General features: G+C 49.4%; 1 long non-coding RNA gene across 1 annotated transcript in view; it reads right to left on the reverse strand.

Annotated features, from left to right (window-relative positions):
- Nucleotides 1–25,614, reverse strand: part of LOC107525542 (uncharacterized) — a 365,360-nt gene that overhangs the window by 294,429 nt on the left and 45,317 nt on the right. Inside the window, exon 3 of the long non-coding RNA XR_001602064.2 lies at nucleotides 11,259–11,330. This is a non-coding gene — a long non-coding RNA (uncharacterized LOC107525542). The remainder of the gene's footprint in view (nucleotides 1–11,258; nucleotides 11,331–25,614) is intronic.

Consider the following 25,614-nt stretch of genomic DNA (forward strand, 5'->3'; position numbering starts at 1 on the left):
GCACATGGGTCACTGTCTGATGAGGTCAGGTCCAGGGGTCTCGGGGCCGAGGGAAAGCACAAGGTCACCTGCTGGGTGGCCTACAGGAAGGAGCTGGGCACCCATGCACCCATGCACCTTGGGTCTCGCTGCTGTTCCAAGCAGTCGGGGCTCACTGGGGAAGCATCTGGCCCCAGCTCAGACAGAATCACGTTAGGCCAGTAGCACTTATATCTGGCTGATGTTACCTCGTTTCTGTCTCTTCCTCACCTATCTGGTTGGGGTTGAGGGGTTCCATCTCTCCCACGAGCTTCTTCTACAAAGGCCTCCCCCTGTGCGCTCGCATAGACTCGGGAGCCCAAGGAATTTATATATATATAAGATTTTTAAATATTGGTATTGATTTCAGAGAGAGGAAGGGAGAGAGAGAAAACATCAATGATGAGAGTCATTAATCGCCTGCCTCCCATGCGCCCCCTACTGGGGATCGAGGAGCCCACAACCCGGGCCTGTGCCCTGACTGGGAATCGAACCGCGACCTCCTGGTTCATAGGTCGATGCTCAACCGCTGAGCCACACCAGCCAGGCAGGAATTTTTATATTTATTACAGAGAGAGTCGAGCATCCATCCTGCCTGTTTCCATAAACACAGACGACTAGCAATTAATGCGTTTGGTTCAAAAGCCTTCCAACATTTGTATGCCCATTTGCACGTTTAAATGGCTCCGTGTAACAGCCAAGCAGGTGGTTAACTATATGTATATTAAATTCATAGAGAAGCTGGTAATTTTCTGTTATAATTGTCAGCTAACAGTTTACATGGTAAGAATTTTCTGAATAGACCCATTAGCTGATTTAGTTAGTCGGGGTTTTTTATAAATCATGTTTTATTTGCTTGTTCCACTTACAAAGGAGGAATTTTCAGTGTTCTCCCACGAATCAATAAATATTTACTTTGGTCTTTATTTCCCCCGAAACGCCAAGTTTGACAATGAATGAAATATCGTCCGGTTTCCCTAAACAGCTGTTTGCATGCGGCTGTTTTATTTGTCGTTTTGTTTAGTATTATGACTCAGATAATGGCTTAAAAAGTTTTATTCATTTGCTATTAATTTGTTTTTATAAATAAAATCAAGAGAGGGCTGAATCGCAGTTCCTTGGAATTTTACAACGTATTTGTACTTTCCTGGCAATATCTTTTGACAATAGAAACTTCTGAGCCAATGAAAACCTGTCCCATTTGTCTAAATGATACCCTGTAAAAGCCAGACTCTGAAGCAGATAGCACTGACTTGTGCGTAATAAGACTTGATGTCATTTTTGTCACCGTCGATAATATCTCTCTTTCCTGGGCGAGAGACATCATTTGGCTTTTATGGCCCAGAAGGCGACGGGAGACGCCAGGCCTGTGAGGCGCTGGGAGCCGTTCTCAGAAGTCGCTTCAGCATCCTCAAACCCCTGCCATTCCCTCTCATCGTTCCTGGATTTCTCCTTGAAAACAGAATCGGACGGGATCGTGTCGTCCCCACAGCATGTCAGGGGGGCTCATGGAGGACTTTCAGGCAGTTTCCAAACGCCTGGAACTCCAAACCGTCTCTCCCTAGTTCTGCGTATCTGGGATGGGGAGCTCCCATTCTCAACACCCCCTCTCCTCGGCCCCTCCATCCTGTCCTGTCCTGTCCTGTCCTGTCCCAGGCATCTGGGCGTGAACTCCTTCAACCACATAAGAGACGGGAGGCGGGTCCAGCCAGGGGGGCTTTTTTTGTTGTTGTTTTTTTCCTCCCCACCCGAGGATATTTTTTCCATTGCTTTTCAGAGAGAGTAGAAGGGAGAGAGAGAGGAGCATCGATGTGGGAGAGACACATGATCGGTTGCTTCCCAAACAGGCCGCAGTTGGGGTCAGGGATGGAGCCTGCAACCGGGGACCCTTCAGTCCTCGGGCCGACGCTCTAACCACTGAGCCGTACCAGGTAGGGCCAGCCAGGTATTTTTTTTAAATATATAGTAAACAGAAGGGCTATGTGACTGGACCTGGCCCGTCAGCTCTGATGACCAATGCCTTCAGGATATCAGAGAGAGGCGAGACTGGGGGAGAATCTCCCCGAGTTACTCAGCTACATCCCCGAGAGGCACTGGGTCTCAGATCCCCGGGACACGTCACTGACTCTCCGGTACCCCAAACGAGCCCTCCTATCCCGTCCTGCAGCAGCTCTGGGGGGCCAGCGTGGCCACCGTGTAGGACCCCGGTGGGGGGATAACCCCGCTGAGCATGGGTGGCAGAACCATCGGGAGAGGAGTGGGGGGGGTTAGGAGGTGAGGCCGTGGGGAGGGCTGTTTTTAATATTTCTCTAAAAGACCTCAGTACTCAGCCTTGAAGGTCGAGGCATTATCAGCAGCCGATATGCTATCAGCGTCGGGCAGAAAAATGAGGGAGAAAAAATAAGGCAATGTCACCTTGCGTGAGGACGTCTGTCTGCGGCAGAAACTGAAGCTTTTAAAAACCGTAGTTTTACCAACATTATCTGGATTTTCAAGATCATTTTAGGCGTGATTCTGGATAGGTCAACAACGTCCCTGCCACATGCCTGTTGAGCCTACTGCCGGAACATTCTGGAAACAAACACCTGAGCCCAGGTCAAGTCTTTGGGCAGGTTGGTGCCTGAGCCCCACAGGGTTCAGTCAGGACGTCCAGCTGCAGGAGGCCTCGTGAGCAACTATCAGTGTGGTTTTTTTAAGCCAACAGTTTACATAGTTTATCTCACTTGAGCCTTAAGACAACACCACCGGTGGTTATTAGGATCGCTGACCCTTCACAGGTGGGAAATCCCAAGTTCAGAAAGCACAGGGAATGTTTTCCAGTTCTCCAAGGTAGTGAATGTTGGGATTTCGTGTGAAAGCCAGGCTTTGTGGACTTGGGAGCTGTGGGTCCTTCCTTCCCACCGGGGCACCTCCCAGTGCTGAGAGGGCCCCAGGGGAGAAGCCTGGGTGCAGAGGTATCAGGCCGGCTGGCAGAGCCCCAGCGCCTCCCGCTGCCCAGGCCCCAGGGAGTCAGTCACCTTGGGAAGGGGGAGGCAGGTCAGAAGGCGAGGGGCTGGCGGCCACCCTGAGGGCTGAGGGCAGCGGAACACGGGCAGCTTGCGTCTCAGCCCTCTGCAGGACACAGCTGAGCGATGCCCAGGAGAGTCGTCACATCTGTCCCTGCGAGGGGCTGAGTGGCTGCCTCTTTGGCTTGTAAAAGTGAAGGTGTAGCCCAGGCTGGACACACGAGCACACAGACGGGAAGGTCCACCGCGCTCTATGTCTTCCAGCGAGTCCAAGGCAGCGCGCTGCAGGCCCGCCGCGGGGGAAGCAGCCCAGGGGAGGGGGCTTCGGCGGCTGTCACGGCTCCTTTCTTGCTCGTGACCGTGTACCTCTCCATGTGTGCACTGTGGGGAGGCATCCAAAGGGCCACGGCCTTCATTTTCTTTCTATTATCACAACCTCGGGCCTCTTCCCATACGCGCCACCCCCCCACCTCCCGTGCATGAAACAGAACTCCCCTTTCCCTCCTGCAGGGAGCGGGCTTCCGAGCTCAGGTAGAAGGGACCCAAGAGATCACAGAAACCAGTGCACCCATTTATAGGCGAGGACACTAGGGCTGGAGACCTTGGGGAGTTTGCCCAAGGTCGCTGAGCATGTCCTACTCCCTGGCATTTTCCACTGCTAACACTGCAGCTGACATTGAGTGTTTTTAGAGTTGAGACACTGGCTGTGCGTACACTGAGATAAAAAGCAAGTCTGGCCCGGCCGGCATGGCTCAGCGGTTGAGCATTGACCTATGAACCAGGAGGTCGACGTTCGATCCCCGGTCAGGGCACATGCCCGGGTTGCAGGATCGATCCCCAGTCGGAGGGCATGCAGGGGGCAGCCGGTCAATATTTCTATCTCTCTTTATCCCTCATCTCTCTGAAATCAATAAAAACTTTTTTTTTTTTAAGTTTATTTGATCTCTCCGTAGAGTTTAACAACAGGTCGACAGCAACACCCAAGCAAGCAGAAATAAATGTGTCCACCGAGACGGGACTCTGGCCTGTGTTGGACAAGCTGCTGAGTTGTTTCCCTGTCGTTTTTGCCCATCTCTGGGCCACAGTTGTTTGGGTGGACCCCTCCTGTTTTTCAGGAACCACACCGTCTTCTAGGAATTCACACCATGACAGGTTTGGGGAGGGAATGCCACCCTGTCCTCCGACTTCCTTCTCTCTGGCTGTTTTTGAGAATTCAGGTCAGTCTCTATCTCCAGATCTTCTTCCCACTCACTGGCTACTGGATTTCAGGTTCGGTTTCCCCCTGGGGACACAGCGCAAACGTGGTATAACCGGGTCACCCTCTGACGTCAATTGCTTCTTGTCTCTTTGTCAAAGGCGCCCGGCTTGACTCTCACAGCACAAGGGATGGGTGTCAAGTCGGGGAAACCTGAGCAAGCCTCCCAGGGATCTAATCCTTGGGAACCGGTTCGGCTCGGACAAGAACAAAGGGTATTCGTGACCCTGCCGGACAGCGTTTGCATGAGAATGAGAGGTAGATAGTCAGGAATTTCTTCTCTCAGGGCCACCGACGTGGCCCACAAAGACTTCCACCACCCAGGTCTTGAAGTTGCTTTGGGGGCCAGCTTACAAACTGGGCAGGAAAACAAATCTGACGACTGTCCCCTGCCGGCTGCAGTTCCCCCTTTTTGGCTCTGCACCGTGGCGACGGCTGGTTTCTGAAAGACCCGTTTAAGAACTTGCTGGCAAGTCAGCAATTCTGCCCGAGGCTCTTTCTGGGAATTCCCACAGTGCTCCGAGCACGTCATTGGTGGGAAATTTCCCATCCAGTCTGGCTGGGAAGGCGTCCAGGTCCCTGGGCCCGGAAACAGGTTGGAGGGGTTGCCGACCACCTCGGCCCATAAAACACACACAATCTGCCTGCAACTTAAAAACCAACATCTCCCCATCCCTAAAACAAGCCACCTTGGATCTCCACCTGCCTATTTAGTCTATAAGGCAAAAAGCAATTTAACGGGCGGTTGCCCTGTCTTTGAAATAAGAGGGCGCGATGACACTCAGCCCAGGGCCACCCTGGGAAAGGGAGACAGACTCTCACTGCTCCTAAGGAAACCCCCAGAGGCAGCAGGGAAATTCCCTGGACGGGAGCAACTCCAGAAGTGGCCTCTTAGGGTTTTGTTTGGGCAGAAAATGCCTCTGTCTCTCTGATTGAAAGCTTCCTCACGTTTGATAAAAACAAGGTCTGTAACAAAATCACAGGAGAGCGTTTAACTACCAGCTCCTCCAAATGGCGTGTCTGGGCGACATAAATGAGCAAGTTCTTTCTTTCCTTCTCAGCGGAGGCTCCGATGTGGGAAACAGCACATTCGTGGAGTGTGTGCTGAGCATCGGGGCCTGTGCTGGGTGTCAGTTACTCAGAAGTAATAAGACCAGAGCCCGGCCTCAGATTTTACAGCGTCATGCGGCAGGTAGGCACCAGGTCTCCAGTGAGGGCTGCTGTGGCCGGGTGCCCAGGTGCCCGGGGATTCCCCCAGGGGAGTTTCCCTCGGGAAAGCTTCCTGTAGCCGGTCCTGCTGGAGTTCATACCTGAATGCTGAGTCAGGACTGGCCTTGTGATGACAAGTGGGCAGAGCAATTCCCGAAGAGGCAGGATTGTCAAGAAAGGTAAGACAGCCCACAGAGAGCAGAAGGCCTGGGGCTTTCTGGGTGCACAGCCCTTGAGACGAAGCAATAGTGGGGGCTGGGGAGGCAGACAGACGGGTCAGACGGGGGAAGGCGGGGTCAGATCTGCAATGCAGGTTGTTGAGATCAAACTGAGACAGGGAAGTTTAACAAAGGCAAAAAGTTAAAAAAAAAAAGACCAGGCATGGCACGATGGGGACATCCCCAGTGACACAGTGGCAAATGTATCCCGATCCACCTGGACACATAGCATCTGCATCGGAGCTTTAGGCTTCAGAGCTGCACACCCAAGCTCGGATGTTTCTAAGATGAGGGACCCAGGGAGTGGGTGCGCCCACCGCCTCGGAAAAGAAACTATCTGATTGGTGTGGCCCTCGGTGACCTCTGTGACTAACCCGCCGAGGCTCTACCTGGGTGTAGGAGATAATGACTGGCTCCTAGGGCCTCTTGATGATTAACCAACAAAAGGAACAAAGGGATCCCTCACATTGAGGACACGCAGGAGGGGCGTCTATTTTAAACCACCAGGAAAGGCTGACTAGGGAGAGGATTCACTGGGTTTCGAAAACAGCAGTGTTTCCATACAGTGAGGCATCCGAGCACTGACTGGTGATCATCAGTCACCTGAACCATCCTTCTGGAAAGACCAAACTAGAAGTTCTTTCTTTCTCCATCTGCCCACCCTCCTCTCCGTTTTATTTTTATTTTTTTTTTTTTTGTTTAATTTTATTTTTGTTTAAAATATTACAGATGGCCCAGCCGGGCGTGGCTCAGCGGTTGAGCATTGACCTAGGATCCAGGAGATCTCGGTTGGATTCCCGGTCAGGGCACAAGCCCGGGGTGCGGGCTCCTTGATCCCCAGCAGGGGGCGTGCAGGAGGCAGCCGATCAATGACTCTCATCATTGATGTTTCTATGTCTCTCTCCCTCTCCCTTCCTCTCTCTGAAATTAATAAAAAACACTAAAAAATTATAAAATAATAAAACAAAATAATAAAATAAAATAAAATAGGTGTGTCTCTAGATGACCTACTCATGCCAGTGGCTGGCGCAGACACTAATTTAGGAACCCTGTGTGTTCTCATTCCAATTTAAATACATTAGTGTTAAGCAAGGTAAAAACAATCTCTTCATAGCAGGCATATCCCCACTGGGTATTCGTTTTACGATTTGCTCAGCTGCTGGGTCCAATTCTCCCAAATGTTTGGCTCTTGTACCAAGGCCTATTTCAGGGTCATGGAGCCTCTGTCCCATCAAATCCGAACCAAAGATGCCACCAGGAAATGGACTCAGCAACCTCTGGGACCCTTTTAATCCACATGATGGGCAGTTTTCAGAGCTGGAGGCCTGGGGAAAAAAAACAAAACAACCCATGAAAGGACAGGAAGAGTGAAATCAGATTTTAATGGAATTGCTGCGACATGTTAGTCAGGATAGTTATGCATGGAATTAATTGTTGTAACCATAGCAACAGGATAGCGGGCCCTGTGGGGGCAGGACAGGGCTTCAAAGCACAAGCGGTGGGGACTGCAGAAAACAATTCCTCCTCCCGAGGTCATCCAGAGGGCCTCACACTCTTCAGCAGCCCCAAGTAAATCTAGTTAATAATATTTGCCTAGATTCATGCAGCGTTTCTTACCCCAGAGGGCCCCAGGGATGCCTCCTAAGCCTTGAACATGAGTGTGCATTTGGAATAACATATCGGGCCAGGTTTTCCTAATGCGTTTGTGCACAACCCTCTGGTGGTTTGGTCCCCGCCTTCGGAAGCCCCATCGACTTCAGGATACAGGGAGGTGGTGGTTCACTAAATGGCACCCTTACAGGGCCAGGGTCCAAAGCACCAGCTCAAGGAGGGGAAGAGGGGGCTCCTGAGATAGCATTCATGTGTTTGTTTGTTTTTTAAATACATTTTCACTGATTTCAGAGAGAGAAAGGGAGAGAGAGAGGAACATCAGTGATGAGTCATTGATTGGCTGCCTCCCACACGCCCCCTGCTGGGGATGGAGGAGCCTGCAACCCGGGCCTGTGCCCTGACTGGGAATCGAACCGTGATCTCCTGGTTCAAAGGTTATGGTTAATTAAATTGTGACACATCCATCTGATGGAACATCGTGAAACCATTTAAATGATATTGATGAAGAATTTTTAGTAAAGAAAAGTATTTATATCATAAATACATGTGGAGAAAACAAGATGCCAATTTCTATAGATGGTGAGGTTATGGGCTAAATAACAAAGTTACTGAAAAGAAGTCTAAAGGGGAACATAGAGCTCAGTTAACTTTCTTTGTCCACAGGAAAACAAATGCTGGGTGGTTATTTGTCTGGAGCGGACATAAATGATTTCCACACAAGACTTTTTTTTTCTTTCTCTGTTCCATTTAAACGTATAATAAATAGGACGCATGATACAAAATTACAGCTCAGTTAAGGACACTTCATTGAAGAGGTGAAAGTCACCTTGAACGGAAAACAGCAACATGTGCTGCCCAACACACCGAGAGGGTACAACGCATTTTCATTGACTCAGACCTTCCTTCCACACTTACTGGGGAATCCTGCCTATTTGGAAGAACTGAGATTCAATGTCTATACTAACTGGACGCTTTTTGTCATCCCCTCCTCCCCGCCCCCCGAGTTTGAATGTGGAAAGTGATGGCGACATGGGCACCTGGAGTAGGTGGGACCGGTCGAGGAGGAGAGAGAGGCCGATTCCATTGGGTGGGGAGTCAGGATTCTGGCAAAGCACAAAGCCCTGAGAAGAAGTCCAGTGAAGAGACGGTGCACGTCAGTTTTACTGCTTCAAGTAACTACTATTTATTGAGCACCTACTATGTGATGGGCACAGAGTAGGTGCTCATAGAGTTTTGTTTTGGAGCAGGGGTGGGGGAAGGTCTGGCCCACAGGTGGCAAAATCCTTTGGTTTGGCCCTGGCCAAGGCAACCGCAGACGGAAGAGTGGGCTTTAGGGTCACATGGGACTCCACACCCATGGGTGCCATTTCACCCCGGATGATCCTTCTTTCCTGCCAGGGTGACTCAGATCAAAACCACCTTGGAGAACACCCCAGAAGCAGGGGCAGGGTCTAAGAGCGTGAGCTAATAAACAAATCAGGTTTCTGCCTCTCCCCCTCCCGGAAACCGGCTTCTCTGCAGCCCCTGTTCCACTGTGTGGACAAAAAAGAAGCCGCTGTCTCTTCAACAGCCTGCTCATCCCTCTACCCTCCCTTCTACTCATCGGCATTTGCATGTGAAAATTACCTTCCTCGGCTCCCAAATTGATGTTTGCATGTGCGAGGAGAGAGGCCCGGGTCTTTGAAGCCCGAGAACACATTGGTATAAGAAGTAATTATTACTCCCGTGCCCGTGCTCGTCCTCACACGTCAGAGTGAGCCGAGGAGAAACCACAGGCCGCAAGCGCTCATCTCACCCGAGCCGGGTGCGGGGCCCTGACAGAGAAGCAGGCACCACTGCCCTCGGGTGCAGGCCCTACCAAACCTCTGCCCGGCCAGGCCACTTTACCCCCCGGGTTTGCCCGGCTCACGTCACCATCTGGTATCAGCTCTTTCCCTTCGAGGCAACATGGATGGACCCACAGAGCATTATGCCGAGCAAAATAAGCCAGTCAGAGAAAGACAAGTATCACATGATCTCACTTACACGTGGAATCTAATGAACAAAGTAAACTGATGTACAAAATAGATCCAGAGACACAGAAGCTTGGAACAGACTGAGGGATCTCAGGGAAGGCGGAGAGGGGCAAGTGGGTGGGAGAGATTAACCTAAGAACTCATATGCATATGTGCATAACCCATAGTGCGGTGGAGGCCTGGGCAGGGGGCGGATTCGGCGTGGAAGGTATCAAAGAGGAGAGGAAAAGGGGACATCTGTAATACTTTTAACAATAAAGATAAGTTTAAAATAATAATAATAATTCCCAGAATGTGCTGAGGCCCCACATCAAGCTAACCTTGCCAGTCCACGTAACCATGACCAGGCCCAGAGGCCCATCCTGGCTCCGAGTCTCCAACTTTTGCCAAAACCCAGACACCAGACAGAGAGGAAAGTTTTGCCAAGACTCACACTCCAGCTACAAGATACACTTGAATCCAAACACACATATTCCTATCAAAAAAATCAAACAAAACATTCAAAGGAGCTTCATCCTGTTCCCCACCATGGAGAAGGCACCAAGAGCCACAATTAGTAGGAGCACCTCGCTCAGCATCACTTTAGAAACTGGCCTACCCACAGTTCAGGAGTGTGGTGAAAATCCAAAAGAGTGGTGCTAATGGCTAAGACGCCCCAAGTCCTCCTTGTGGGCTAAGCACCCTTAACATCTTAATTCATTTTAGACAGTCACAACCCACCTATGAAGTGAGGAGTATCATTAACATGCCCAGTTCATAGGCAAACACTGAGGTACAAAGAGGTTAAGTAACTTGCCAAAGGCCACCGTGAGTAAGTGACAATGCGCGGACATGGACCCAAAAAGCCGCCCTCCAGAGCACAGCCTTCTTTTCGCAACTAATCGTGACTAGTGTTTTGATGACTAATTTATTTATTTTTTTAATTGATAAGTGAAGTCAGCATAAATGTTGGAGTAAAGACTTCCAACATTCCGTTCTCCATAGAAGGAATGAGAAAGTTGACAAAAATGGGCCGTGTCAACTGTTTTCAAAACTCCAGAAATTCATCAGAGGCGTACAGCCACTGGAAGGTATGTGTTTTTTTAAAAAACGGCAAAGACCAATGAGCTTCGTGGGTTTTTCACTTGCTTTAGTCCCAGGGCTCACTCTCCAGCCTGTAGTGGCCTTAAGAAATGACAGCCCACCTATCCAGGGCAGCCTTGGAGCCACCAGAGGGAGCACATGGAGTTGGAGCTGTTTCCAAGCCTCCTTCCCCCAAAAACTGTTGTTACCTGGCTGTATGGTGGTGTGTGGGTTTTATTGTGTTTGGTGGTTTTTTTTGGAAGACTCCACTTGCAAGGCTATTTGTATTTGAACCGATTTAGAGGCTAGCTTGCTCCAGGCATTTGAGGAAACCTGTGCAATCAGCTGGCCACAAAGCAATCCAAGTACAGACTTCAGTGGCCACAAGACTAATAGCTGATTTCTCATCAGAAGCCATGGAGGCGAGAGGACATTGGATGACATATTCAAAGTGCCAACAGGGGGGGAGAAATGTTGGCCAAGAATTCTATACCCAGCAAAATTATCCTTCAAAAATGAAGAAATCAGGACATTCCCACACAGACAAAAACTGAATGTGTTACTAGACTTGCTCTACAAGGAGTCCTTCAAACTGAAAGGACATTAGAAAATAATTCTTTATCTCCAGATAAAGAAAAAAAGTATACCAGGAAAGGTAACCACAGACATACCTCGGAAATATTGCGGCTTTCATTCCAGATCACCACTATAAAGTGAATATCGTAATAAAGCAAGGCACAATTTTTTTGGTTTCCCAGTGCACAGAAAAGTTACGTTTACACTCCGCCATAGTCTAATACGCGTGCAATAGCATTTAAAAAACAACAAGCACACAGTAATTTAAAAATGACTATAAAATTCTTACCAGTATCTGAGCCATCAGCGCGTCGTAATCTTTTCGCTGGTGGAGGGTCTTGCCTTGACGTTGATGAAGTATCTGCAATGCACACAATAAAGCAAAGCTCAGTGAAATAGGGTACACCTGTCCATAGGTAGATATAAAACACAGTATATGTGTATTTTTGCTTACAACTCTTTGTGCCTCCTATCTGATTTAAAACAAAACTGCATGGTCAGACTTATAAGTCTATGTTGATGGGCACACACGTGTCAAGATGTCATTTTTAATTCCAGCACAAAGGATGGAAGAGGGAGCACAGCTACATAGGAGCAAAGTCTTTGCACACTATCGTAATTAAGTTGGTATTAACACAATTAGATTGACCTTAGAGTGTATCTAACGGAGTGGAAAAGGCAAAAGGTCTGCCCTCGATTATTTCATTCCCCAGCAAGGGAGGTAATACAACTGTCCTTAGAAGATATGCAGATAAATTGCCCCAGGAATCCAACCATGGTAGGGGTTTCTCCTGAACACAGTGATGGGAAGGTTGACTGGAAAAGGGAATGGCGGGTCCACAGGTATGCGACGGTGTCCTGTTCCCCTCTCACACATCCTTCGTGTTAGCTGCCAAAGTGATCTTTCTACAATTTGACCTGGTGGCCCTGGTCGGCGGTTAGACTCAGGTGGTTAGAGCGTCGTCCCAATACCCTGACATTGTGGGTTTCATCTCCCATCAGGGCACATACAAGAAGCAACCAATGAATGCACCAGTAAGTGGAGCAACAGATTGATGTTTCTCTCTCTCTCTCACTCAAAAAAAAAAATCAAATAAATAAATTACAATAAAACAAAACCCACTTCGTGGCTCTCATGGCCCACAGCATTCCCACAAAGTCGTACAACATCAAGCATGCCGCAAGCAATGAGCTCTCGGCCAGTACTTCATGAAACAACTCTTGGAGACTCAAGTCACATGTTGACCCAGTAAAGGCTCTGAGAGTTCTCCATTGGAAAAGCCTCCCAGACTTCTCAGGTCCTGCTTGTCTCAAGTGCACTGGACCCCAGGACGCTTTTTCCCCTTCAAATTGCTTTTGTCCACTCTGAGGTGCTGCTGTGGTCCACACCAGGAATGGCTGACCTACCTACCGGATAATGCCCACCTGGAAAAGGAGAGTAAACATCCCCCCGGGCCCCTCCAGGAGGGAACACAGCTCTGCCAATACCTGACCCTCAGCCCCAGGAGACCCGCGTGGCGCTCCTGACCTCCACAACTGTAAGGTAACAGGTCCGTGTTCAAGCCCCAAAGCCCGTGGGAATGGTTTACAGCAATGACAGAAAACGCAGGCACCTAGGGGCATCAGAAATGGAAAATTACCCCAAATCGCTCCTCGGCTCTCTGGTTTCTGGCCGGTAATCAGTTTCCCATTTAGGCTGAATTGCTTTTCCTCGCTGCAGAGCAGACAGTGGCTGCTCACAGGCTCATTAATATGCATAAAGGGTGGCGAAAATAGTCGCCACAGGTAACCCCTCTCTGGCTGTGTGAACTGAGCTAATGCGAGGGGCGCAGTGAGCGGGGCGGGGCGAGTCCAAGTCCCCATTTCAGACGAGGAAATAGTTGAATAGTATGGAAATACACTGATGCTATTAGCGAGATGTCAGGTTTGACAGCCTGTGTTGTGGTGAAAATAAATGAGTTTCGACACAAATAACTTCAGTATGCATTGACTTTTTTAAAAAAGCAAATCTTGTAACAAGATGTTATGCGCTGTGCTGTAGGTTTACAAAGATTTTGATGGCTGCAGCCCAACACGGATGGGTGGTAACAGTGAGCTGTAGTCACCAGCCACCCATCACACATGAGGTCTTAAGAGGCTATTTGTTGCCAGTATGTTCTGAAATGTATCTAGAAGGAATAACATCGTTGCACCCAACGTAGGGAATAGCATCAAAATGATAACACCAAAGCAAGGGCTCATCCATTAAATAGGTGAGCATATAATAACAGCTTTCATCTTGCCCAGCCGGTGTTGCTCAGCGGTTGAGCATCAACCTATGAACCAGGAGGTGGTGGTTCGATTCCTGGTCAGGGCACATGCCCGGGTTGCACGCTCCTCGATCCCCAGTAGGGGGCACGCAGGAGGCAGCCCATCAATGACTCATCATTGATGTTTCTCTCTCCCTCTGCCTTCCTCTCTGAAATCAATAAAAACATATTTTTTAAAAATAATGCTGATAACATCTCCACGGCTCCTCTACAGCTATTCTGCCCTGCCCTGTTCCAGAAGAAACCCACAGCTCTCCTGTTCCTTCCCCCCTGCTTGGTTACGGAGCCCTCCCCACAAGCCTGCAGGGTCGTCGGCCCACATCAAGTTATGACAAGGGCTTCCCCCCAGAACCACGCTGGGCGGCCCAGGCACGAAGCCACAAGAACCGCAGTGACAGGCTCATTTAGAAACAAATTGGGGGTTAAGTAAAAAGTGCATGGCAGAGGCGAAACCGCGTTTCCCTTTCCCCCTTCCTGTCAGTTAGAATTAGAAAGTGCCTCCGAGCCGTGGATGTCGAGGATCTGAACGGGGGATGTCGCTCGGGCCGCCTCTAATGGAAACCTGGATAAATGGAGTGGAAAGCCGCGTCCAATCCAATCAAAACACGAAGAAGGTATTTTGACATGTAAATTGCAAACTTCCTGTGTATTTTGTCTCCCCAATTACACCCTCCCCTGTCATGTTTTTTGTTTTTAAATTATATCTTAATCTCCCAGTCTCCTAATAATTATGTCATCATTCTTGGGCCCTGAACACTGTGTAATGGTATTTTATGGGATATGTCATTCATTATTAGCTAAATGCACTCTCCGTCCCCACTGATACCATAGCTCATGGTGCTCAAATGCGCCTGCTGTCAGCTTCCGCTCTGCAAACACTGCGGCCGTCCACGCTCTGCCTCACGGTGACATGGACGTGAGTGTGCAGAGCACTTTTGGACAGTTAATCCAACGCCTCAGTATTTGATATGGGAATGCCCGGTGCCTTTTTTTTTTTTTTTAACGGGACAGGTGATTGGTTTAAAATATAAATTGCTCATCGTTGGAGCTCACTGGAAAAAATGCCAAGCACAGAGATTCCACGGCTGCTGTTCAGACCACACACACACAAAAAGAAAAGACAATCTGATGTCGCGAAGCACCAGTAAATACTGTTACCGATTGTTCCTAAGGAAGAGAAAACCTTAGAGGTCACCTGCCCTAGGCCCCTGGATTCACAGGTGAGAAATATGACAGCTCCCAGGTAAAAGGATTTCTCTAGGTTTCTCTGTTCACTAGAGGCGGAAACAGAACAAGATTTCCCAGGGCACCCATGGGGCTGCACCAGGTTCCTGTCAGCCCCTGCCAGGAGCCCCATGCAAGGGCTAATTCCATTCTAGAGCTAATTGCATTCTAGAACTAATTGCATTCTAGAGCCCCATTACCTTCCAGAACTAATTGCAATCTAGAGCTAATTGCATTCTAGAGCCCCATTACCTTCCAGAGCTAATTGCATTCTAGAACTAATTGCATTCTAGAGCCAATGCAATAACACCTAAACCCAACCCCCTCCCAAAATAAAAATAAAAAACAAGAAGAAAAGCCAGGTAGACAGCAACACGTCCACCGCTGTCTTCTTCAACAAACAAACAAAAGGAAACAGATAATTGTCTTTTCTTGGATTGTCAAAAGCGACCTAAATAAGAAGACAGTGACTCACCCGTTGGTCATCAAGAATACTGTTCATTATTCTCAAAAAAACACAGTTTGGAGGAACAAGGAAAGCGATTCGGGGGACCCTACAGCAGTGTCCGGGGCGCTGCTGATTTTCTACTTCCCGGCATAGGTGGGGGTTACAGAGTGTGCTCACTTTAATATTTGTGCAGCCCGGCCGGGCATGACTCAGCGGTTGAGCCTTGACCTGGGATCCAGGCGATCGGGGTTCGATTCCTGGTCGGGGCACATGCCCGGGTTGCGGGCTCGATCAATGACTCTCTCATCATTGATGTTTCTGTCTCTTTCTCTCCCTCTCCTTTCTTCTCTCTGAAATCAATAAAGATATATATATATTTTTTAATTGTGTATTTTTCTGCGTGTATAGGATACTTCAAGATACAGGGATTTTTTTTTTAAGTGGTTGAAGGGAAGAGAACAGAGGCAAATGTGAGTGGGGAGCTGGCTCAGATGACCTTAGGGGTGCAACACCTAAACTCATCTTTTATGTGAGAATCACAGAGCTGGAACACACCTGGGGGATCACTAACATTTGGGAGAAGATTTTGCGGCAACATTTCTTGGAGCTCCCCAGAGAAAACAGCTCAGTGTCTATCTCAGCGGGGAGGCCGGTGAGTTGGGCCGGGGGCAGCTGACTGTCAGCTGAGCTCCGTCCCCCACGAACGAACGTGTTTTCTCCTTGGATCTGTAACCTTTCTCACCATCCGGGAGACTGGGGCCTCAACTCAGAAGGTAACAAACACATTTCTTTTCCTGAACCGCCCTGTCCCAACACGTTTCCACAAACTAGGAACAAACCCGAGAGACCCTGGAGTGTTGCCACCCCATCCACTGTGGGGAGACACCGTGTCCGTCCAGGACATTTCTGTGTGCCTAGCAGCCCGCCAGCTCCCTGCAGGCCCTTGCAAACATCTGGCTGGTGCGGAAACCCGGCCTCCTAACTGCTCCGTTAAGTCGAGCGGTCTAGACGGCAGGACTAGAACCCTGTGCTTTTTTTTTACACTCCATAAACCCCTATCTGAGTGCAGGTGAGGGTGGCCGTAAACATAAGAACCACCCGAGCGAGAATGGCCTTTCATTCTTTGATGATCACGAGCTAATTAAAACAGAAGCCGAACATAACTCAGCTCTTTAATGGAGGTCGCCAGATGTGTTATTACGCGACCCTGCTCGGTATGAAGTCCGCGCGTAATAACTATAATTTTTTTTATTTCGCGGGGCAGCCCTGCTAGAGTGAAGGGCGTGTCTTTTTTTTGATTACAAGGCCCACGTTTTAAGGAGGGGGCGGGTGGGGGGAAAGATGATAGTTAACCACTGAAAACATGTTCTCTGGGCATTGAAACTATGATTAATATAAGCCCCGTCCAGGAGCGAATTCTTGGGGGCCCCGCACACTATAGTTACGCTCCTTGCCAAAGACACATTTTTTGCTGGAAGCATAATTACTGGCTTTTAAAAGTCACCTTTCATCACAGCAACCCTCAGCGCGCTCTCTACGGCGTTGGAGGGCCATTACAAATCACAGGGAGGGTAAGAGCTTTGACCACCAGCCATCACTTAAAAAGCCCTTCAGTGGCTGGAGCAGGGAGGTCAGCCTTGCAGGGCCCGCCCCTCCTTAGCCCGAAAGCCACGGGGATCTTTGCCCAGTGGGGTGGCCCTAGCAAGTGGTGCAGGAACTCAGAGCCCCTGGAACTGGCTACACATTGCCCTATGGTGTGTTTAGCAGGTACCGAGTACACCTGGGCATCCAATAGGCACAACTCCACACACAACGCCCTTAGTGGGGCCAGGAGATTATTTCAGCTCTCAGCTACAGGATGGGCACTCTCAAATGCTGTCCCCCAACTCAGGGGTCTTGCAGGACTCACCTGGACCCTAGACTCATTCCCATCAGGTGCCTACTTAGATGTCCCCCCAGGGACTTTCAACTCAGCTCATCCAAATTGAGATCGATCGTGTCCCCAGGAAAAGCACCGTTCTGCCCTCCTTTGCTCAGAAACCACGCCACTCACCCCTTCTGTATTTGCCAAATCCCCGAACCTGAGCTCCGCCTTTCAGTCCCCGTCCTCTCCATGGGCGAGGCCTACCCACAGGCCTGCCCATTCCACCTGCCGTCCTCTGGCCCATGCTTCTGCCATCGTCTTCCGTCCAGCTGAGATTATCAGCTTATGTTGTTCCCTAGAACAAGGGCTGTCAACCAAGGTCAAGTTCACACACACACACACACATACACACACATCAGGGGACATTTGGCCTGGAGACAATTGACACAGGCCATGAAAACATCTGCTGTTTGACCCAGTGATCCCACTTCTGGGAATATATCCTAAGAAACCCAAAACACCAATCACAAAGAACTTATGCACCCCTATGTTCACGGCAGAACAATTTACAATAGCTGAGATCCGGAAACAGCCCAAGTGCCCATCAGTAGATGGATAAAAACGTTGTGGCACATTTACACCGTGGAACACTATGCAGCTGTGAAAAAGGAGGGATCTCTTACCCTTCAAGGCAGCATGGAGGGACCTGGAGAGTATTATGCTGAGTGAAATAAGCCAGGCAGAGAAAGACAAGTACCACACGATCTCACTTATATATGGAATCTAATAAACAATAAACTGATGAACAAAATAGACCCAGAGACACAGAAGCATGGAGCAGACTGAGGGATCTCAGAGGGAAGGCGGGGATTAACCAAAGAACTTAGATGCATATATTTGGACACAGGCAATAGTGCAGTGGGGGGGGAGGGTAGTTGTGCGGTGGAGGGAGGCATTACTGGAAGAGGGAGGACATCTGTAATACTTTCAACAATAAACATAAAATTTTTTTTGAAAGAATAAAATAATCAAGCATGGACCCTGAATCTCCTACTTGGACTCATAAACTAACGTGAGGTTACCTGGGATGGAAACATCACACATCCCATCTACAGAACATCTCATGATGATAAAAACCAGCTCTGATTTTTAAGTTAAAACTTAAAGTTGAGCTGGAACCCAGCCCACCACCACCCCAGGCAGGGGGGGAGGGGGGCTCTAGCTGGTATGGATTTAAAGGCTGGATTTTTTTTCCCCTAAAATATAATTAACACTTCTCTAATATTTCTTCTGGTTCTGGCTAGGTCATCTGATGACTCTAGCTACTGGAAAAATATATTTTTTTAACCCGTAGGCTTTGAAAACCAGGCAGCCGCGTCATCCCGTGTATCGGATGGTGTCTGTGGGACTGAGCGGGCCGGCAGCCGGAGGGTTAAGCAGTCTTCCCGTGGTGTCTGCCCTGAACTTGCCCAGTTAAACTGCAGCAGTATGGGCCTCCGTAATTACCTAATTGTTACTGTTGTGCCTGTGTGTAATTTATGACGTAGCATTAAAGTCTGACCCTGGTTTGAAACCAAGTGCGATGCTGCTGACACCCAAGCTCAAATTAGTAGGTAAGCACCCAATTAAGGACTAGGCTTCTGAGCTTTCATTTCCACCCGACCACACTGCTGCGCTAATCAGTTTTCCGAGCCTCTCGCCTTCCCCAGAACTAACAAGCATTTTCTTCTGCTGTTTATGTCTACGCAGGCCCTGCACCCTCATGAGGAGCTCCCCACGGCTGCTGTCCTGCTGCCTAAACCCAAGGTCAACTCGATGGGTTCCCCCTGCCCTCTTCCTGGAAGGACTGGCCTCTGCACCACACCCAAGTCCCATGCAAGGCTGCTGTTGGCCACTGGACTCGCTCAAGTAAGGATGGATCCATTTGGATGTTTAGATCATGGATGTTTAGTGGATGGTCTCGGGCCACCGCCATCATCTAAATCCCCACTGTCTACCTGACAACTGGGAAAGTAGTACTTTATTCCACAGAAAGTCCCTTGAAAACAAGATCTGAGACCGATTCATCCACGTAGATCTCACCAAGCTTGGTTCGGAGCCCACCGCATAGTAGAAACATCATAAAAATTAGTTCAAAGGAAAGAATGACAAATACCCCTCTTCTTTTTGTCCCGTGCACGAGGCACCCTCCGGCAACACCTCCACGCACATCCAGAAAGACGACACGGTTCCCCTTGAAATCTTTCATCACAAACCAAGCAAAACCAAGCAAAGCATACTGGGCTGCCCGCACCTTCTGTTGAACGAGTTGTACAGAAAAGGAGAAGTGGCATTTGCTTTTGGTAACCGCAAAATAAAATGCATTGTACATAAGAACCGGGAAGGGACATAAGCCCTGAACACGCATGCCCTCGAAGTTTTATTTAAATAAAAAGTGGATCTTTGATGGATGCGACTCGATTCTTTCCTACACATGACAACCTCTTTCAGGATCTCTTCCGCCTGGGTCCCAAGGGCGAGAGGTGGGCTCTGTACCTAGTGCCCCCTGCAACATGGTCTTGGGTGGGTCCAGAGGGTGGGATTAAGATGCCGACACTCTGTTTGGAAAATGACATGAGATCAGAAAAGAAATGAGGCCATGATGGAGTGCCGTGTGTTCCTGTCAGGCTGCTGACCCACTGTGGGCCAGAGACACAGCCCATCGCTCAGCAGACACGTTCACTTAGCAAGACACACTGTGCATCAGAGCATAGCCTATCGCTCAAAATAAAAAGCTTCTGCACAGCAGAAGAAACCATCAACAAAATGAAAGGGGAGCCGCCTGTATGGGAGAACGTATTTGCCAACGACACATCTGATAACACAACGACACGCCATCGTTAATATCCAAAGGGCTGATAAAGGGTTAATATCCAAAATATATAAGGAACTCACACAACTTAACAAAAGGAAGGCAAACAATCCAGGTAAAAAATGGACATTTCTCCAATGAGGACATACGGTGGCCAAGAGACATATGAAAAAATGCTCAATGTTGCTAATCATCAGAGAGATGCAAATTAAAACCACACTGAGGTATCACTTCACACCTGTCAGAATGGCTCCATCAACAGATCAATGAACTATAAGCATGGGGGGGGTGGCACCCTGGTGCACTGCTGGTGGGAATGCAGACTGGTACAGCCACTATGGAAAGTAGTGTGGAGTTTCCTCAAAAGATTAAAAATGGACCTGCCATTTGACTCAGTGATCCCACTTCTGGGAATATATCCTAAGGAACCCAAAACACCAGTCACAAAGAACTTATGCACCCCTATGTTCGCAGCAGCACAATTTACAATAGCTAAGATCTGGAAACGGCTCAAGTGCCCATCAGTAGGTGATTGGATAGAATAGCTGTGGCCCATTCACACCATGGAACACTATGCAGCTGTAAAAAGAAGGGTCTCTTACCCTTTGGGGCAGCATGGAGGGAACTAGAAAGTATTATGCTGAGTGAAATAAGACAGTCAGAGAAAGACAAGTACCACATGATCTCACTCATATGTGGAATATAATAAACAAAATAAAGTGATGAACAAAATGGGTCCAGAGACATGGAAGCATGGAGCAGGCTGAGGGATCTCAGAGGGAAGGCGGGGAGGGGGAGGGGGAGGGGGTGGGGGAGAGATTAATCAAAGAGCTTATATGTTCATAAACGTAACCCATGGACATAGACACTGGTATGGGGAAAGCCTGGGAGTGGGATGGATGCAGGGTGGAGGGGATCAGGGGGGATAAAAAGGGGGCATCTCTAATACTCTCAACAATGAAGATAAAGAAACTTTAAAAAAAATAGAGTCATACAATAAAAAAATTTTAAAAACACACACAAAAACAGAGATGTCACGTCAATATAGCCCTTGGCCTAGCATGTGGCTGGTCACTCATCAAACACGAGTTCCTGCACGCACCAGAGAGCCCACATCGAAATCCAGGGAGCGTCACATCGCTTAGTAAATATTTGTCAGCAGGACACTGCCTGGTAGACTAGAAGCAAGAAAGCAAAGTCTCCACGGTCCAAGAGCATGGCCTTGGCCATAAATGACATGAAGCCCACAACTAGTGCGTCTACAGATAGGGTCCTAAGTGCCTTGAGCCCATCTTGCTGCTGCCTGGGATTTTCTCCTGCCTGGGATTTTCTCCTACGACTCCCACTGGCGGCGAAAGACCTCAAAAACTCAGCTGAAGGACAGAGGCGCCTTCTTTTGTCTGATCTGCAAGGACAAATGTGACAGAAATGTAGGACCCGCATAGATATTTAAACAGCCCGTGTGACAGGGGAAGCCTTCAGCCCGGCCGTGAAGGATAGGCTTGAGGCCGACGTCCGCTCTACAGATGAGCCCTCAAATGAGCGCGGGAGCCGCTCGTCCTCGGGCTCCGAGGACAGAGGCGTCCGCCACGTCGCCTCCGCCACGGGCCACGCCGCCCGGGGGCATCCATCACAGTAAGTGCCACGGCAACAGCACCTCTGATACCTCGTCATCGGGCCACCCGCAAATGAGGCACTAGATTAGGGCTGACACGGGCGCGGCGCACGCCGAGCTCTGCCGGGTGTAATTAATTGGAACTTGGCCAGCTTGACAAATTGGGGATGATGGATCTATCTTGTATGAATGCGGGGGGGAAATGCATAATCAGTCAAAGATTTAGTTACGACAGCTCTACCCGGCCTCCCTGCCATAGCTAAACCCATTAAGGCGAGGAGACATCACTTTCAAAAACACAGGCAACGTCCTTCCCAGGTTCGATTTATATATTTCTGTTCTTGAATTTATGGGAGCAGCCAACTCAGGTTTGCTTGACATTAAGGGGACAGGAAGCTTCTCTCGTGAGTTTAAAAAGTAATTTGTGTCTCGTGTCCTTTTGTTTAGTTGGAAATATGTGCAAATAGCATTTTTTTTGGGGGGGGTTATTAATTCTTTAAGGCATTTTTAATAGGAGTTGCACCAAGCAGGCCACCTTGCCTCGGTGGAGATGAATTTGTCAGGCATAAAAAGGCACAGAAACTTTCTCACCCCTCCCTGTCTTTTCAATCACTACTTGTAGGCTGTGAGTCATCCAGAGGTGGGTGAGGCCCGCTTTCTTTTGCAACAGGCAGGAGAAATCATTCTGTAATTTCTTCTACAATCACACTGGATCGACGTGTGAAGCCAAAAGTATCAATTAGGTGATTATCCAGCTAATTTGACAAACGATAAAAAAAAAAAAATCAAACAAGCCCTCCCATAAAAAATTTTTTTAAAAAAAACAACACTCTTTTGAATTACTGACCAGATTAACTAGATGGTTGTGCCCTGGGCAAGAAGAAGCTGCCTCCGAGAACGGAGAAAGAGCCAGTTCACACGATCCCACTGCACGGCCCGCAGGTGCTAACTACTCCCGTGGTTCAGTGGTCCGTAAACCTCTGGGATTTTTTTAAAAACTGGAATCTGAGTGTCAATAATATTGCATGTGGGGTCAGACAGACCCAGCCCTGAACGCTGGCTGTGCCCCCTAATAGCCGTGACCTTGGGCAATTCATCCCTATTTTCTAAGCCACGGGTTTTCCTGTCACTAACCTTGGGTGGCACACTTTAGTGACCCCTAGTGGACATAAATCACAAAGCCCAGGTCCAGCATCGTTTTAGAGAATCAATCCATGTGAATCCCGTGCCACACGACTTCCTCTCTGAATCCTTCATTCTGAGCAAGGGTGGCCACGTACGTGCCACGCTGAAGCCATGGCCTTGCTGTGAGAGAAACCGCTTAACGTTGCTAGTGCCAAGGGCACCGAACGTGAGTGATTACAGATATCCTGGGGCCCCAGGAACCGAGCATGTCCCCTTTTTGGAGGGGTGGGGGGGACTGTCTAGCCCCCTTACTTTGGGTAGAAGAGGACCCTAAAGCATCACGTGGCTTTGATACCACACAGACAACAGATTTCAACAGCGTCACATTCTAGAGGTAACCGGCTGTGGTTCTTTCCACACAATTTAACATCTGACGGTTGCCGTGTCTACCCAGCCATGGGGCTGTGTTTTATTGCAGGCCGTTGAAAAGAATTAGCTGGTGACCCAGAAAACGAATATGTAAGATCCTTTTAATCACCAATACGGCTTTCAATTATGCTGCATAAACTTATTAACCTTTTTACTGCCGAGACTTGATTGATGGAATTTATCTACGTGGCCTTTGTGAGAGGAGATGAAAGTATATAGTCTGAGGTGTTGGCAGGGAGCTGCTCACTCCCATCTGGAGGCTTGAGTGGCGATGGCAGCCTCACACAAAGTCCCCAGAGGTTCATCTTTTACCTACAACCACTCAGCGATGGTTACCTGCGGACCTGCTGTAAGTCTGTGGGACTTTGTAACTTAACCGGGTGGCGTCCAAGCAAACTCAGGGCGTGTGCGGAGGCAACCAATCGAAGTGTCTCCCTCACACCTGTCTCTCTCTCTCTCTCTCTCTCTCTGTCCCTCCCTTCCACTCCCTCTGAAAAGCAATGGGGAAAAATAAAAAATCCTCGGGTGAAGCCAGAAGTTCCAGTTTCCAGTTGAGGCTGCACCGCTGAACTGGGACCCACCCCCCACCCCGACCACCACTACCACCACCATCTCCAGGATGCCCCTGGGGCCTCAGAGCTCGGTCCAATAAATAATTTCACCGCACACGGGTCCGATTCTTGTTGTTACTAATAGAAATGTGGTTACCTGGCAAATATGAGTCTCTGCCCAACCCTCCCCCCTCGGCGAGGCAAAAATGAAGCCTCGTTCGCGGGAATGTGACAAGGGACGGCCACGGCGCTAAACAATGAAATATGCGTTAAGTCCCCAAAGAACTTCATTACCTGACGAAGACATTACCCCCGTCTCTTCCCATGAGTCAGCACAGTCAGCAGTCAGTCCTAATTGGCTTAAAGCTTCGAATGAAATATTACAGGACGCCACGGTTTGTGATGACACAGCTGTAACCCGGAGGGGACGGCTCAGATGGATCCGCGTGCTGCGCGAGACAGGTGGGGACGAAGGGCGCAGGTGGACATGGGCTGTAAATACACTGTAACTTAAAAAAGCAATGGGATGCTTTTCCCTACAGGTTTCTGGTGCTTCATCGTTAATTAAATATTGAAACTACGAAAAGAGAAATAACGTCGTGTGGGTCTTCGGATTCGGGGAATAAAATGTAAATATTTTGTACCATTTAACTGCAATTCCTTTGACAAACACACACGCCTGGCCTGGGAGCCATGAGTTGCAGGCACACGAGCTGAGGAGGGGGTAGATTTAAGGGAGATATTAGCAGCTAATGGTGACATTCGTTTTCCTGCGGGCCGTGAGGGGATTTGGGGGCTGTGCAGTATTGTTCGAGTTTAGAAAACTGATGAGCCTTTTAAACAAAATAGTCGGTTCCCTGTGACAAGGGTTTGCAGTCAGAATCCCATCCCACCGAGCAGCCGGGCTGTTGCCAAATGCAGAAAATCAACAGGCAAACCGCTTGGAATTCCTGGGCGGCGCGCACCGGGGAGCAGTAGCTGAATCATTTATGGTCTCTGTTCTCCGGGCCTGCGAGGGCCCGGCGCCCGGAACTCTGAGGCGCTCACTCTGGATCTTGGCTTTGGACTAGAATGATCTCTAACTCCCTGAAAAGAAGGAAGAAGCTGCCCGACTGGCTGTTCGATTCCTGGTCAGGGCACATGCCCGGGTTGCGGGGGCCAGCCCCAGTAAGGGGCATGCAGGAGGCGGTCGATCCACGACTCTCTCTCATCATTGATGTCTCTCTCTCTCCCTCTCCCTTCCTCTCTCTGAAATCAATAAATATATATTTATTATTATTATTATCTTTTAAGAAGCAAGAAGTCTCCGGGACCACAAGAGTCAGCTTGAGCTGGTTAGCCAACTTCCCCCCCGTGGCTGACTGTGCCCACTCTCCGCTCACCTCCTCGCCATGGCTCACAGGGTACCGCCCGATCTCGTGGACGGCTCTGTTATATGAGTTCACTTTCCCCCTGTGTTCACCCAAAAATCAGCCTCTCTGCAACGTCCCTCGCAGTTCTATGCTGCTCATAGGATAGGGCGAGAAAGTGTCTTCCACGTCCCTTCCAAGGGACACTCCAGAGGCAGGCCTTGGCATCCAAGACGCAGTCCTCCGCCCTGTTCACCCACTCACAGCACCCACAGCCCCATCCCGTGACTCCCCCCTGAGGTTCCGTGCGGGGCAGTAGCCAGGTAGGCTCGTTTGTGTCAGTGCCCTATCAACCGGGAGACAGGGTGGGTTAGTGGGCAGGCCCAGAGCCCACATCAGGAAAAAGAGGAAAACATTCAAAGCTTTCCCTGAGGGCTAACTAGGTACTACATTTTATTTTATTTTATTTTTTAACCAAGGACGTTTTTTTCCATTGCTTTTCAGAGAGAGTGGAAGGGAGGGAGGGAGAGAGAGAAAAACATCGATGGGTTGCCTCCCGTGCGCACCCCGACCAGGGCCAGATTCAAGCCTGCAGCCGAGGTACATGCCCTTGGCTGGAATCGAACCCGGGACCCTTCAGTCCTCTGGCTGAGGCTCCAAGCACTGGGCCACACCGGCCAGGGCGGGCTGCATTATTAAACTGCTACCGGCGGAGGGCCCGGCTCCCACCCCTCGTCTCCCTTGCACCCACCGTGTGAGTTTTGTGCACAGGCAGCACTTTCAGGAGGCGGCTGGGCCCACAGTCCCCTCACGTCCTCGAATTAATCACCCCAGTCCTTCCACAGGAACCTCTCCCACGTACGCAGCCACCGAGCCCTGC

Source organism: Miniopterus natalensis, chromosome 22 (assembly GCF_054644295.1).
Source record: "Miniopterus natalensis isolate mMinNat1 chromosome 22, mMinNat1.hap1, whole genome shotgun sequence".
NCBI classification, from domain to species: domain Eukaryota; kingdom Metazoa; phylum Chordata; class Mammalia; order Chiroptera; family Miniopteridae; genus Miniopterus; species Miniopterus natalensis.